At 28.9% G+C, this 17,217-nt stretch overlaps 1 pseudogene; it reads right to left on the reverse strand.

The window, feature by feature from the left end:
• Positions 1 to 186: 186 nt before the first annotated feature.
• The window catches only part of LOC113373729, a 26,680-nt pseudogene continuing 9,649 nt past the window's right edge, over positions 187 to 17,217 (reverse strand).

Raw genomic sequence — 17,217 nt, forward strand, 5'->3', positions numbered from 1 at the left:
TTTTTTTTTTAAATTACTTAGCAAGTAGCTATACACACAGTACATTCATCTACTTTAATAGGTAAATTTGATTTGACTGCGTATGAAGGATCGCTATCCTGCGATAGCACCTTTCCCAGATAGTATGTGGTTTGATGTAGTAAATCATTATAAATAGTGACAATTAAAATTTAGAGTAAATTTTATTTACTTTAATAATATAAAAATCAGGTCCAGTTGAGTTGAGTTGCGGTGATGTTCCATTTTGTTTAAGAGTGTTGTGCTTTTGCTGAAAGCACCGCTTCCAGCACTTGATAAGGAAACGTCCAGGGATGGAAGGCTGGAACTGCTGGAGGCAGCTGACATTCCTGAAAGAAGAAAAAAGCATATTTTCATCATTTACGTTTTTTTTCAATAATTTAAACGTTTAATGAGTTCCAAAAATAAAATTATTGCAATTAACTTTATCCACTTACCAGGTGGAGATACCCCTCTATCCAAACTATTATTTCTAGAATTTGGAGCACTATTAGCAATTTCGTAGTAGAATTGTGACCCACCGCTGCTAGATGTGCTCGTTATAGAATCATTTTTCTTGTGACCCTGTAAAAAGAAATATAAAATTACAAAGTTTACCATAATTATAGACGAAGCCTTGAATGAAGAAAAATTACGCAAAAAATCTATATTTCTAATATAGATTTAATATTTAATGAATTTATTCACTTAAATATTTTCAAACACGAAAACATGATATTTTACAACATAAATTTCAAAATATAAAACACACACAAATAATAGTATTGATTAGTTTGATTAGTATTGATTCAGGAATAGCAATAAAAACTGAAATAATTAGTAAATTAGTTACGAACAGTAGTATAGCCTTATTGACCACATAAAAAGAATACTTAATTTATCGTGATCCCACAAAAGAAGAACATTTAATCTATCTAGGCAAAAAATAGACTATATAGTATTAATTAACTTTTATGTACTCTATTAAGCAAAAGATAATTGAACAATCTTTAAATGACTAGTACTTTAAAAAACGATTTTTTTAAGCGTAATTTGATTTGTATTAAGTAAGAACATAAATTTATATTATAATTTATAGCCGTAGCTTTAAAATTAGTAGCAATTAATGTATTTCTCCATTAGATCCTAAAACATATTACTATTTGGAGCGCTTGTGTGCCTCCCTCGATGATTTATTTATATTGTTACTATATATTTCAGTTACTATGCATTCGGATAAAAAATACAATTTTCTACTCCAGTTATTCAAATTCACTTTTAATCTTTCTCTGTTGTCATGTAACATAGCATCAGCAAAACAATTCTTTTATAAACTGTATGACCGTATTAGGCAGATCGACAACTGTCGATGTATGTATCCTTTAACATTCGAAGTAAATGTTTCGTAATATATGATAAATTACCTGTGGTGGTTTCTTGTTGACTTTTCCATTATCAGCATTAGGCTGAACTTGACAAGACAAACTGTAAGCCTGTCGGTCATCTAAGACTAGTAGTGAGTCGAACCATCGATCGAATAATGGATCAAATAGAAAGATTGTATGCATTCGCCGCTCCTTGAAGAAGTTTTATTTGAGCCAGGACTTCAAACTCTTTTCGTCTTTTATCAAAATTAATTAGTCCTTCAGCTACAGTATCAGGTATTGCTGTGTCAATCATTGTCAAGTCAGTTAAAAAAGTTTCCTAAATAAGGTATCGTTCCGTGGCTTATACTGGAGCAGTAGTTGTTTTGCTTTTGGAAAACCTGTAAAATACAGATGCAGATTAAAGTAAATATTATCGACAAAAACCAAATCGTTACTCTTGACAATATTAATAGAAATTAAATTAAAAATCAAATAATATTATTACAAATTACTTTTTGCAAATGCCTGTCATGTTCCCCAGCAGTGTCTGCAAATTTAGCGGTGCCTTCCCTCATAAGAAGTTCACGTTGTGCCCATTGATTATTGTCTTCGCTAAAAATTCTTGCTAATTCACTAAATAGTTCTAATTTATCACGAGCTACTGCTGACCAAACTCTTTGCAATCGGTATATAGGATTGCTTTGAAGTCCTGAAATAATAATTATACGGTTTCATCCCATAATTGATTTATGAAATATAATATGATATAAAATTTGGTGAAAATATATATACCGCATATAATAGCTTTAAGTGATGAAAAATTCTTCAAAATTCGCAGTTCTTGAGCAATATCGATCCAGGTGCCAATGATTGCAGCTCTTTCATTTGGCTTAAGTCCTGGCTCTACTAAAATACTTGATATTACCCTGCAGATTAAAAAAAATAGATTTAGATTGTTTTCATAGATAACATTGGATGCCAACAATTATAAAAGCATAATTGACGTTCATCCTGACCAATTAGCAAATCATGTATACATGGAAGGTTAGCCGACCAGACTTAAAAAAAAATACTTGGAGACGTAATATAGTATAATTAACTATAATACTTTATTTTTACCATGTTTTATTGTTTTTTTTTTTCTTTTGTTTATAGTTTTTTTATTATGTCTTAATTAGCTCTAGCAGATACGCCACTGGGGGTATCTACTAATTTGTAATCACCTTATTTTAACTCGTGCTTGACAGTGTTTTCTGCTTAATGTAATAACTTATATATAATAGATTGCAGAATATATTAAATACAAAAAAGATATTTTTTACAAATCAGTTTACCAAAAGAGATAAGTAATTGATAGAAGTATTTCGATAAAAAGTGATGACACTGACTAATCTACTTATTTTCCTATGGAGAAAGCATATATCTTGGCTGGCGTTTTTAATACTAAATCATAGTAATATCTATAATATTAATATTCTGAAGTTTTTATTGATATTATTACCTTAATGAAACAGCATTAAATTGATTGACTGTTGCTAATACTGTTGCGGCTTCATGCTGCCTGTCTTTATCTCTTCTACTCCAGACTGCTCCTAAGCACTGATGCGGGACTAATTTCTTAAAGAGTTGCTAAAAAAATAATATCAACTGTAAATTTAAACTAATAAATATAAGTTTCCAAATCAACTTAAAATTCAATTATTATTACCATATCCATTCTAGTGAGCTGTTCCGCAAAATGCTTCTCAGGTACATTGGGAAATCTATACCCCTGCATCGTATGCAGAGGTGTCCTCATTCCTGGTGCCAGGCATATTCCAGCAATGTCCAAATCCAACCCAGCCACTTCTGGGCTGAATTCGTGGACGAAATGGCTTCTATGGTCGGGAACATATGTATCTGGCAAATATGTGGTCATAGGTGGCGATTTTACTCCAAAAGTGAAATTCTCCATCCCCAGTTGAGCATAATTTCTTGTAGAATACACTATGGATCCGTTGTCTACTACTGTTTGCGATTCTCCAAAATTTTGGCAGCTGTGATTTTTTGGAATAGCGGCATAAAGGAGGTTTTCTACGGATCCGCTTTTTAAACCAATTTTGTTGACCCGATGTGAAATTTTTGCATGCAAATCCGAATGGGGTAAGTAATGGGTTGTGAATTGGAGCAAATGGGAGAGACATGGTGATAAGGTTTCGTTTGCGGATTTGAAGTCTTCGGGATAACTGTCTAGCCAGACATGGAGTGCTGATATTAAAGTTCTGTAATAAAAAGAGAAATAAATCTGATTAAATATATGCTTACACAGTACTTAACTACTCTTAAATAAGATATGGATAAATTGAACTGCTTCAAATAATCAAAACACAAATCTATTAACTTCCCGTAGGGCAAGTTATAGTAATAGCCAACAAATCGAAATTAAAATTTTTACTTTTCAATTTTGGCATACCTTAGAATAAATAGATGTATGTGTGTATGTGTGTACTCTCAATAAAAATAAGTTAAAAAAATGCATTTGATTCATATTGATAATGAGGCTTGCTGATTAGTTTTTGGTGAAGGCAGGTCTGGCCGTTCCGAAGATACGGGGAAAAAGTGCCAAAAACGATAACTCAGTTTTTAAGAGAACGGGACGTCTAATTTTAATAATTCAAGAAACATTTTACTTGTATTGACAAGACAAAGAACTGATTAAATTTTTGGGAAGGCAGGTCCAGAGGTTATAGACTCTCAATAAAAATAAGTTAAAAATATGTCATTTGGCGGTCAAAACTGTTTATTGTACCTATGCACATGAAATTATTAGATATTTTATATAGATTTTCATAATGTGTACACATTTTGTGTAAATTTTTTTGTGTTTCGTACCAAGAAATTTAATTACGGTACGGGAAGTTCCAGCAATTTGCCCTAAGGTACGATGCCATGCACCCCATTAGTTTAAAATTATTAGTTATAAATAAAGATGAATGCACAAGATCATTTCAAATAATGATCGTGTTTGTTCTTCCATTTATTTCATATATCAGCTATCAAATTAGAATAATATAAAGATTTTATATGTTTTTTTATAAAAATAACCATAATAATATAATTTGAAATGTTTTATGTAAATGCAAGTAATTACGCGTTCTGTTTGGCTTTGGAAAAAAATATAATTTCAAAATTAGATCCGTGACTACTTACTTTCTATGTTGTTCGCTCTCCGTTAAATTATCTTCTAAATACTTGTAGCGTTCTGTCAGTAGTTCCAAAACTTGCAATGTCGTTGCAAACGCTCTGAAAAGAATATTATTTATTATATAGTAGATTTCATAAAATTTGCCTTTAGGAAAGCTTCAATTATTATTGAATGCGGTGTATATAAATGAATACAGAAACAACTAGTTGTGGTTTATCTAAATTTAAGAAATTATTATAGTTGCAGTTTCATCATTTTACCTGTATGTGGCCAAAAAATACATTGACATATGTGCTTTCTAATTCTCCATCATCTGTCGCCAAAGCTTCCACCAATCTCGCCAATGTACCAGCTTTGACGAATCGAACCCGAACTGTTTCCCATTCCAAATGTGATATTTCGTCCTCGGAGTCCTGGAAAAACACAAAAATTGATAAGGAAAAAATAATTTCTAAAGACAAAGGGAAAAAATTAGTTATAAATAATAAATATAATTGCAATAAGAAGGATTTATGGATTAATTAACAAGAAAAATACTGCAAAAAATACAAATGCTACAAAGTAGAATATATGAAGGAGAAACTAAAATTAATTTTTTGGTGCTAAATAATATTATTATAACATATTATGTATTTAGATGTTATCATTTCAGTAATATATTAAACTTAAAGCAAATATATAGAATTCAATAATATTAACCCTCCGTCGGTCGGATATTTATTTACCATCGAACGGTGGGAGTAGTCTGGCTGGGCCACACATTTTTCCGTCCTGATTTTTTCATTGATCGATATCTAATGAAATTTTAGGAAAAGTCCAAAAATTTTAAGTCAATAGGGTTACTAAAAGTAATTTTGTTTTCAAAATGAAGTCGAAAAAAGTCTGGCCAGACCACTCCGACCGACAGAGGGTTAATACAATTGATATCTTTGAAATAACTTTTATTTTCAAAATCGGATCGAAATTTTTTTCAAACAACTACGAATAATGAAAGTTACATTATTTATAACAATCTATTTGAAAACATTTGATATTCCTCAAATATTTCATTGATGTACGGGAAGTTCCAGCAATTTGTCTTAAAGCACAATGCCATACACTTGATATCTTTACCTCTTCTTTATTTTGTCTTGATCTAGTTTATTTTATTCTTTGTTCTATTTAATATAAATATCAATTACATCAATAATTTTTTTGCTCATAAATTTTAATATTTTATGTATTTTAAAATTGGAACTGTTTCCACATTCTCTGTTTTGCAAATTTACTGAAATATTTCAAGAACGTAAATACTGAAGTTGCAAGACATTTTCCTGTTCTAAATTTACAATTTATCCAGAGACGAAGTGCATTCTAGCAGAATAAACAATATACAAAGAATATTTTCGAAATTGTGTTGAAGAATGTCGAATGTGTAAACACATGCTAAAAACATTTGAACGGGCTTAAAATAAACTGACGCTAGAAATAACGAATTTTATGTATAAAGATTTAGTAAGCAGTTTTTTTATAAATTATTTAAACTTAAAATTCTTGAAAACTTGCTTAATTAAACTTATTTACACAAAAATCCTCACACCAAAATAAAAGCTCAACTTACTTTTGTTGCAGAAATAATGGAAGGATATAAAGTTCGACATCGTGTTTATAGAATTTTCGAAATGTTTCTAAACCATTTAGCAAGAAATTACAGATTTGTAGACGTGTGTTTGTAATTAAAATCAAGTCTGATCTCATAGTCTTCAAGTAAGAATAATTAAATAATAAATATATTAGGACAAGTAGTAATAAATTTTTGAGTGCACTTAGCAGACGAACTACTAATAAATACGATGACAGGATATTTTTCTCACACGCTGTGAGAGTTTTTAAAAATAGAATATTTTTCCAAGTAAATCAAATCTAGTTTACGGTTTAAATCAGATAAAATTTATATTATGCGTTGCATTAAAAATTGCATCATACTTGTTATATAACGTTGCTTAGCAAGTTCTTGTATGGCATTGACCAGAATAATATTTGATACGAGTTCATCTTCGCGTGCATCATAATTTATCTCACCTCGAATACTGCACTTATATAAAAGAATGGAAAATATAAATATAAGAAGTAATTAAGTAGGCATTGTGTGAAATTTTCAGGCCTCCTGTATTATCATAAATTGAAATTTATTTTATATGAAAAACAATTTTTATAATATCGAAGAATTAAGCGATTAAATGTTTATAGAATACAATTTTTACACAAATATCTCATAGTTCTTCAGCTACTGGAAGATGTCATAAAAAATTTAATAGAAACGTTGAAACTTTAGTAAGGCATTAACTTGAATTCACCAACTTTCGAAAAAATTTATTCTATTTTGTCAGCTTTTAGTTTAATATAACCTGAAAATAATACTCGAGTGCGTTTTTGTGCTCGCAATTGCTCTAATATAACTACGATTTCCACAAAAAAAATCAAGTTCTCATGTAAAAATTTATATATTTTGTTGTACAGATCTTTTATTTTCTTTAAGGGAAGTCCATTAATCAAGTGAGGCTTTTAGAAAGAGAGAGGGTTGACAAAAAAATCACGAAGAAACACGTGAAGAGGAAGGTGTCTAGTTAGATATAACGTGTATTTATTTTTTACCTAATTAAAAAAATACGATTTTTTTGTAGATTCGAAAATTCGTCAAAAAAAATTATGTGACTAAAAATACTCGTGATGTTTGCTGGGGGAGGGCTGGTAATTTTAAATATCACAACGTATCATCAAAGTTTCCTCTTTGGGAGGTGCTATGATGATATATTTGCATAAAATGCATACTACTACTACGTTATGTTATTTAACTTACTTAATATATTGCCATTAATTTGTCTTACAAATTTTCAAAAAAAATTAAAAATCGACTTCACAAAATTCGAAATTTGTCCAATGATATAACCTAGATCTAGGTGAAAATCTATTAATTTAATGCTAAAACAAATTCCGAGTAATTCAAAATATCCCGAAATGTCAAATGCGTCTCAATTATTACCAACATCAAGTACATCAATATACATGATTACCTATAGAATGGTTGCAATGTAATTAACTTGTTTAAATTACTTCATTGTCAAAAGGTTGAACATTTTTAAGTAAAAATTAGTCGACCTACAAAAAACAAGTTAAAGTAATTTTAACTCAGAACCTATATGGCAGTTGTTAATTACACCATCTTTGGACAACCAAGCTGCTTTCTTATTAAATTAACTGATTATCATTAGACTGTTTAAAAACATATTGAGCTCATGCAATTTGTCTCAGAGCTTAATTACTACTTATTTAATTTATGGCCTGAAGACAGTACAATAATGTGCTTGATTTCACCACACTGTTGTGATATTTGCGCTTCATTATTGGACGATTTTACACATCATTAAAATTGAAATAAATATAAAACATGGTATTAGTAATTAGATAAAATAGACACATTTATAAAGAAATATTGGAAATAAACAGTATAATAAAAACTTGATACTTACACTAGATGCACTCGGTGTAGGTCTATGATAACGCACTTTTTTCAGGTACACGGTGTAAATAGCACCTTCCACGCGCTCTTCGCCCCATAAACGCCAAGTAGGCTGCTGGAACAAAGGTCCAAGGTTAAAAATCGTTTATAAATTATAAAATTATTTTTATTTATTAGTTTGATTATAATTCTATAATGTGTAAAATTATTAACAAAAACGATTTCGAGTTAGCGTAAATATATGCATACTGAAGGGAAGGGAGTTGCCAATAAAATTTGAAGGAGAATTTGACTCGATAGATTCAATTGACTCCAGAAATAATTATTTTTAAAGCAACATCACTCCTTCTTAGTATTTCTCCTAATGAAATAATATTAAGCTCATATTATTACAATTTTACTTATAAAATACCTACTTAGGACAGTGAGTTATATTTCATCAAATTCACATTATTGCATTACATTTATTAAATTGCGTGATGTTAAGTGATTATGAAATTCTTTCTAATAATTTATTACATTTGCAATTTGAGTAAATATTTGAGTATATAGGAAAATATGTTATCAATTTCACATTATAACATGATAAATTTATATTTCTAATAAAGAATAAATTTAACAATTTTTAGTTAGATAATTTTAAGGTGCAAAAACGTTTAAATTTTCTGCAAGCATTTTGTAAGACATAGTTATTTGTTATGGCAATAATTATTTGATTAAATGTATTAATAATTTAAAGAATCGTAGAATAAGTGCAAAACTACAATTAGCAGCCTAATTCAAATTGATTTGTTATTATGATGTGTTTTGGTTATATTTAACTGAAAGTGAAACATTTAAAATCATGAAAAGTGACCATCCTCATCTCACAGTGAAAACAACATTTTTTAACTCAGGAAAAACAGATGTTAAAGATTGGCAAAGATTAATAAAAAAAATTATATATATATATATATATATATATATATATATAATGAGGATTTTATGGAATTTTGATGATGTCTCAAATGTGAATCTAAATGACTTGATACATTTTCATGTCTCTGCAGACTAGACATTCAATTATAAGAGCGCATATCAAAAATAAACTGCTCTTCAATAAATCGAAATTCAATTTAGCTTGCGTCTGTACAGACAATTTCCACAAAGGCTTTGATACAGGTAATACAATTTTCACTGAACAGAAATATTGATTAAAAAACATAATGGAAACTTAGATGCAATATTATGTATGATATTAGTTTGAACCATTAGATAGTTTTTAGTTTAATACCATCAGTTCTTTTGATTTTTTTAGAATATTTTTGCTGTTAAAAATATTTTTATTCTACTAATAGAGAATATGCAAGTACTGCAATACATCTCATTCCCAAAGAATGAATATAAAGAAATATTATATGTATATATGTGTATATGAGTATGTATTTGCAAATAATATTCTACTTATAATAATTCAATTACATCTACCATAACTGAAGTCGACGAGTTGATTAATGGCAAATGAAAAAAAAACATTAATTGACATCATTAGAACATAATTAATGTTTAACGAAGAAGATTTAATTTAGAACTCAATTACCTCCTATTAGAGACATATTGTAGTGCGCCAATGTAGTATAAATGAATTTTCAAAACATCTGTTATAAAATAAAATTTATAGAAAATTTCCAAAAATTGTACAGATAAATATTCTTGACATTTAAAAAATTTTTGAAATATACATAAATTCTAAAAAAGTTCAAAAATTAAATTTTTGTTTGTAGAGATGCTTTAAATAATTATATTATCGATACATAATTAAATTCGCAGCCTATATGTTCCTCTTTGACCTATTTAGAATCGATGTATATATGTCCACAGTCTGTGAAGCTTGAAGTCAATAGAAAAGTTCATTGAAGCTTGAAAATTGGCGTTTGATGTAGAAAACTGCGACTAATTCAACCGTTAAATCAAAACTCAGTACATAATGTCCCATGATAATGTTGTAATATTGTTAGTTAATGCACGGTTGAACTTTGAAGACACAAAATTAAATTTGCATTATTAATATTAATCCAGGGAACCATGGCAAATGTGGGATTTTGTGCTTCTTGCATGAAATTTATGTATATCATAATTTGAAAAATTCAAAAAATGAGAATTTTAATATTTATGTAATTGAATTTCTGCTGTATAAGTCATAATATGAAAAGTAAACCATAGTTTCTTTTAATATTTAAGTTTCAAGGTCTTGTGATCATTCTGATGTACTCTAGGGCTTAGACATAATGAATGTTGAATAATGGATGTGTGATGTATATTCTTGAAGTCGTTTTGGAAAAAGCGGAACCATCAATTCAAAAAATATTGGGCTCGTATAAAAGATGAGATAAGTCATAATATTTACGATATACAAAAACTTATTCTCAAAATGATTCGAAATGTTAGGAACTTTTTAAAATCGTTCTTTATGGCTCAAGACAATGTAGCATCTATGCGTCAGTGCACACCTTATGTTTCTTGTTGCGTGAAGATAATTTAACAGTTACCATATTCATGTTTCAAGCAGTGTTTTATTTTGCATCTAACCATTAAAATTTTTTTACCAGATTTATCGAATTTTCAAGAAAAATTGTCTAAATGTAAATCAATACATGAGTCAAAAAGTTGTAACAATGAGGTTAAAAAATGGTCATCTGATGTGGCATAGAAATTTTTAATAAAATCAATGATTAACTCATTATCTTACACGTGGCTTGAAATCCAAATTAACTTTTTATATAACTAAAAAAATAATATTTTTTTGAGGGCTCAATTGTATTTAAAGTAGCCCACACCCAAGAGCTTTATTTCAAATATGGAGAGATTCGATACTATGGCGAGAGCAGCAAAGACTTTGAGGCGGACGTACTCTAAAACTATTAATTTTACAAAAAATGGTTCTCTGAAGAATTGTAGGATATTTTATCTAGTTTATTTCGTACATACGTACTTTTATCGTAAAATGAGACGGAAAGGAGATATTTTAAAAATACTGTTTTCTGACGCCATTTTTCCAATATGGCAGCAACTCGTCGTAAAAATTTGAGGTAGCAAATTTTCATAAAAAGCACTCTGAAATTCATAAGATTTTCAGAAATCTTTGAGTACTGTACCAGCAACAGCCTTTTTTGCACCAAATACTAGACTATTATGCTTCACGTTAAATAAAGGTTAATATTTAGTATCTAATTAGTTTGATCAGATTGCTTTAAAGTTAAAATCGCTCTATATATTAACATGTGAAGAGACGGAATATATTAAATATAAAAAACATTGACAAAAAACGGTTCAGTATAATTCTAAAATAATATTCGTATACTGGCAGGGTTGTGATTAATATAATCAAAGGTGGAAGAGAAAAAAATTAAGTTATCCACAAAGGTTCTGTAACTTACATTCAATAGCAAATATACTAATTAAATGTCTTCCAATTAATTATTAAGATGCAAATTCTAATCAAAATGTCTGTTCATTATTCATAAAAGATAATAATTGCAAACTAACTGTTTGATGTATTCTTTTATAATTAGTAATTGCTTCTAACCGTGGTATCATATATTATAAATCCACATAGTTTAAAAATGAATCAATTTCACGACGTGAAAGAAACTGCTTGTACTTATATTTAATCGGGATTTTTATAATAAAGTTATCATTTTATCAATATTGCAGCTGTTTATATATTTATATAACTATTGTGGTATATAGGAACATATGGTGTGACTCACAAGTCAATTCTACAAACGCATATTTTTGTCATTTAGCATAACGATTACGGATTGTGTGTAATTTCATACTATAATGTAAATATAATTACAAGAATACTTAACTTTAATTAGAAATATATATTAGTACTATTTTAATCAAATATTATTAAAATCAATTCTATGGAATTCTAAAAATGAGTATTAATTCATTTGAGTCTTTCACAAATTTTTAACTGAATTAAATCAATATTCATAATGATCCATTTATGTTCAATTTATTTTATCTATGATGTTTGTGACATCAACTGTACTTATGTTTTTGATACTTATTAGATATTTTAAGATAAAATAAATAGATTAAAATTTATGTGTGAACTCATAGAACATATATAAATCATAATAATAATGGAGTGGTAAACTGTCCAAAATGATTAGAAAACATTGGCCTAAACTACACCAAGCTTTTACATGCCAGACAAACATATCATCAAATGCCAACAATTACACTGACAACGGGAATTGTAATTAAATTATCTGGCGTCAAACTTATAATATCTATATATTAAAAACAGCACAATAAACAGATTCAAATAACTTAATGCGTCAACTCATAAACAATCCTCCCATTCATGAATTTTATCGACAGAAATGTTATCTTTGTTTGATGGTTTTGCATATTAAACATAACAAACACATACGAATGTGAAAAATATAAAATTCAGAATATATAGACTAATTTTAATTTGCAGTTGACATAGCATATCTAATCTCTTTGGCAAATCATTCAATTTTTAGTATTACTATTAACGGCTATCAGAACCTGAAAATTTTATAAACTTGTGATAACTTCTTAGGCGTCTATCTAGTCTATCAAATCTCTTACCACTATCAAAGTTTTTAATTAGAACTTAATTTTTTTAATTCAATCCTCGCATAAAACATTTGAAAGAAATTAGTCAGCTAAGTTAAAAACATAATCTACGTATTTAACATTATATTAAAAATAGCTAATTACTAATAAAAATAGTTTTCTTCATATTTTCAAAGTTTAACTATATAAGAATATATGCGAGAGGATTTTCAAAAATTTAAAGTATTTTCGGAGATAAAGCAGTTTGACCATAATAAGGCTCATGGGTTTCCTTCCATCTGCAAATTTTTAAACGCTTTTTTCTGAAAAGTGTCTTTTTCAATACTATACGCTCGATTTCTCGAATTCTTTTGGACCGATTTACTTCGAAGTGTTTAAATTTTTAAAGAATCTATTTTATAGACTTCTCTATAAAGCTTAAATACTACGAAATTTTAATTTTCACTATTTTTAAAAAAATTCGAGAAACTTAAGAAAGTGGTAAGAAATTGATATTTTTCTTCACACAATCGCCATTTTGTCAAAAATTCTTTTTTAACTTAATACTATACTAGTTAATAATACTAGTACAGTAGAACCTCGATTAACCGGACTAATTGTTGTCGATGGCATTCGGATAATCAAACATCCGGATAATCAAATGTATGAAGAATATTCTTGTGTATTTATTCAAACTAACATTTATATGCATTGAAAATCAATGTTTGTTAAGAAATTAACACTTCCTTATGTATGTACATACATATTTGCTTTGTTTTCATTACATATATATATATATATTAAATTGCACCATTAATCATGCAAAATTTCGAATTGTAGATATGTACATAGTATGTAAAAAATTAAAACAAAAAAGTTGCTCATTAGCAGTGGTTAAAGTGTGGGGTCTTGTTGTTAAAAGTTGACACGTGACCATGCTCACGCTTGCAACACGCCTAGTAATCCGAAATGTATAAAAGATTAATCTGAAATGTTGTCTCTATATTATATATATATATATATATATATATATATATATATATATATACAGTAGAACCTCGAATTTCCGGGCCTCAGTTATACGGATTCGCGATTATCCGGACTACTAACTAACCGGAAATTCGAGGTTATATCTATATATATAATATAGAGACACCATTTTAGATTAATCTTCTATACATTTCGGATTACTAGGCGAGTTGCAAGCGTGGGCATGGTCACGTGTCAACTTTTAACAATAAGATCTCCCACTTTAACCATTACTAATAGCAACTTTGTTTGTTTTAATTTCTGTTTGTACTATTGTAACGTTGATAAAAATAAGTAATATAAAAAGTGATTGTCTTGTTTTTACTATGATATGATTCATAAATGGCCCAACTCTTATGCCTCTACACTAGAATAGCCCATCGAATAAGAAAAAAAAATGAAATTCAATAACATCTAGACTCTAGAATTCTAGATTCTACTGTATCTGGAACGAACTTTGAATTCGAAAAGTTCGCGCTCAAGTTTAGTAAGCTCGAACGCTCATCTTGGTGCGAAAGCACGGTGTTAGGAAACAGCTCTACAAAACCGTACGCGAGATTAGTCATGTGTGGAGCGGTATGGGGGAGCAACCCATGCAACCCATTCGCCGAGAGAAAAGCGTCTGTTCTCCTGGTAACGTTCACATACGCACGCTCATACGGATTTCGAGCATGTGTGACGCGCATGATGCAGGAAGGTGATATGATATGATATGATATGCATATGTACAATAAGATTTTGTAGGAAAGGGTTATATGTATAAGTATATGTATAATATATATATATATATATATATATATAATATTAGATGGTAGAGTCTTAGATTTGCAAATATTTATAGAGCTTTGAAAAAAATCCAAAAAGTGATAAAAACAAAAAAGTTTCTCAAAAAATCATTTATTTATTTACTGTCGACGTTTCAGAACTAGGTACGTTCCATCTTCAGGACACCTATCAAAAAACATGATCTTGATAAGATTTAAATAAACAATATATTTAAGAAAAGTGGAAAATGAAGGATTTTTATATAAAATGAATAATATTGTGATAAAGATAATATTACAAGAATATGATATTTATAAGCTCTACAATATATTTATATACAGTATAGATTAGGGCGAGACTTAAAGGTTATTTATTTATTTATTAATTATTTATTCATAAGCAAACTATAATCAATAATAATAGATATTATTTCAGTCTTCTGTCAAGCTTATTCATAATTAATATTAAAAGGATAGTAATTTATAATAATCATAGTAGTTGCACAAATTTCGCTTCTGAAAAAAAAGCTGAAAAAAAGCATTCGAACATTAATTACAATGTTCATCATCAAGTTCATCATATTAAAGTCTATTTGACCACGAGTTGAGCTCAAAATTCTTGCACAAGTTTGAAAGTTATACTCATTTAAAACCGTAAAAATTTAAATTAATAAAATAGCAATAAAAAAACATGGTTGTACAGGCGATCAAATGGTCAGACTACATAGATAAAGAATAAGAATTATGCAAGAAAATAGTTATTGAAATCAAATTGGGAAAATTCAGTAATGTCATAAAAAGCTAATTCTGTAAAAAGTTTAACTAGGGAAGCATGAACTTTTTTGCCGTCTAAATTTCGGATATTGAGTGGAAGTTTATTCATAAGCTAAATACCTAAACCGTCGATCGTATTGAAAGAGCTGGCTAATGTGTGTGCGTAGTTTGAGGAAGATGAAGCCATATCAAAAAGTTTCGAATTGTTTTATTTAGGCACATATGATTTTCAAATTCTAAGGACAAACTAAGATACTTCGCTAAAAAAAACATACATCTAAAATAAATTCTGATGCGCTGTGCATTGACCCAAAGATAAAGGTTACATTTTAAAAAACCTCTTAGGAGGTGTCCTAGGGGATGAACCACGGGCATGGGTACATTGGTCTTCGAAAGTTAGTGGTGGTCGTTCATACATTTGGCCACGAGGGGCACTCTAAATGTGTCAAAACAAAATTTGTCAAATCTTAGCCCTTATTTTTGGATCAATGCACGGAACATCAGAATTCATTGTAGGGGTATGGTTTTCTCAGCAAAGTAACTTATTTTGATCCCTAGTATCCGAAAATCATATGTCAGCTACTTCTTTTGACCCATACAAATCAACCCGCTCTAATTTATATACATATATATATATATATATATATATATGCATGTTTGGCAGAATGAATTGTAGGAAGATTTTCTACGGTTGTGCCAGGGTACAGTAGTGACAGTCATCATAACAACTAACCTATACTGATTTTGAGTTAGGGTCCAAAGGAGAAAAATAAAGTATGATTGCTCGAACAAGTTTCTATCATTGCATTTAGTCAGTGCTTTACATTAACATACATGATATGTAGACCGCATTGCTTCTAAAGAGTCGAAAAAGTTTTCATATTATTTTAATTGTAACTTAATTGCATACAAATAGACCACTTTGTTTGTTTATTTGCTGTAAGTTAAGCATTATAGTAGTTAATTACCAGCAATTAGTTTTTGTTTAAATAATTTAGCTCAGTCATAATGATGATTTCTTGTCAAAATTGTGCGTTGGGTACATTTGTGACATGTATTTCTTGTCCTTTTCGGGCAAAAATTAAACAGATTGAACAGATTAAACAGAACTGTACCCAGTACCCCCTGCGGCTGGAATATATACTAATGAGTATATACTAAGTAGCTAGAGACTAATATTTCAAATTAAATTCTGGAATATTAATAAGTGCTGATAAATGATGTGTGAAAATAGCATTTATATGAAAATATCATTATTTTATATTGAAAGTACAATAAATTTAAGTATTTTTGAGATATACTACTTAAAATTATATTTAAAGGAAAAAAGACAAGACTTATAGTATATACATATAAATAAGGAAATTTCATGAAATACCATTTGAAATTCTATTATTTGCAGTATAATAACATAATGTTGAGAAAAGATAACACAGTTAAATAAATAAACATGATAATAAGTCAACAAACATGAAACATGGTGATAAAATACCTGATTTCAGTAAACAAATTCAAATAGCATTACAGTGAATGTTATTCCTTTTTCGTTTTTTAATCAACAAAGCTGTATGTTATGATGAAATTTCTATATGATAATAGTGTAATGAGAATTGTCTTGTTACAAGAGAAATATGCACGAAAGAATCCAGAGCACGCCGAGCCAAAAATAAAATAATCTAAAGAGTGCCAGCTGTGAATCATTTATATACCTTGACCAATCACTTGACTCCAATGACAACTCATTTTACAGTTCTTATCAATGCGGTAATTGCACTTCACACACCAGAGATGGATAATTGTTAATGTTTTTTATATAAAAATACTGCGTTATTGAACTAATAACTGGCCACAGCTATTGAGAATTAATTTTGTTCCCAATTTATATTTACATATGCAGATATGCAGTATATATTCGTCTAAAAAATCTTATGCTTATGCGTATAGAGCAAATAGTCCTAGTTATCTAATTTAAATTATAGCTTGCTCCCAAATTACCTAAAACCAAGAACGACTTAGACAGATTTT

The sequence above is a fragment of the Ctenocephalides felis genome, unplaced genomic scaffold, assembly GCF_003426905.1.
Source record: "Ctenocephalides felis isolate EL2017-DRISC unplaced genomic scaffold, ASM342690v1 CF-g0.4_SCAFFOLD_01604, whole genome shotgun sequence".
Lineage (NCBI taxonomy): Eukaryota > Metazoa > Arthropoda > Insecta > Siphonaptera > Pulicidae > Ctenocephalides > Ctenocephalides felis.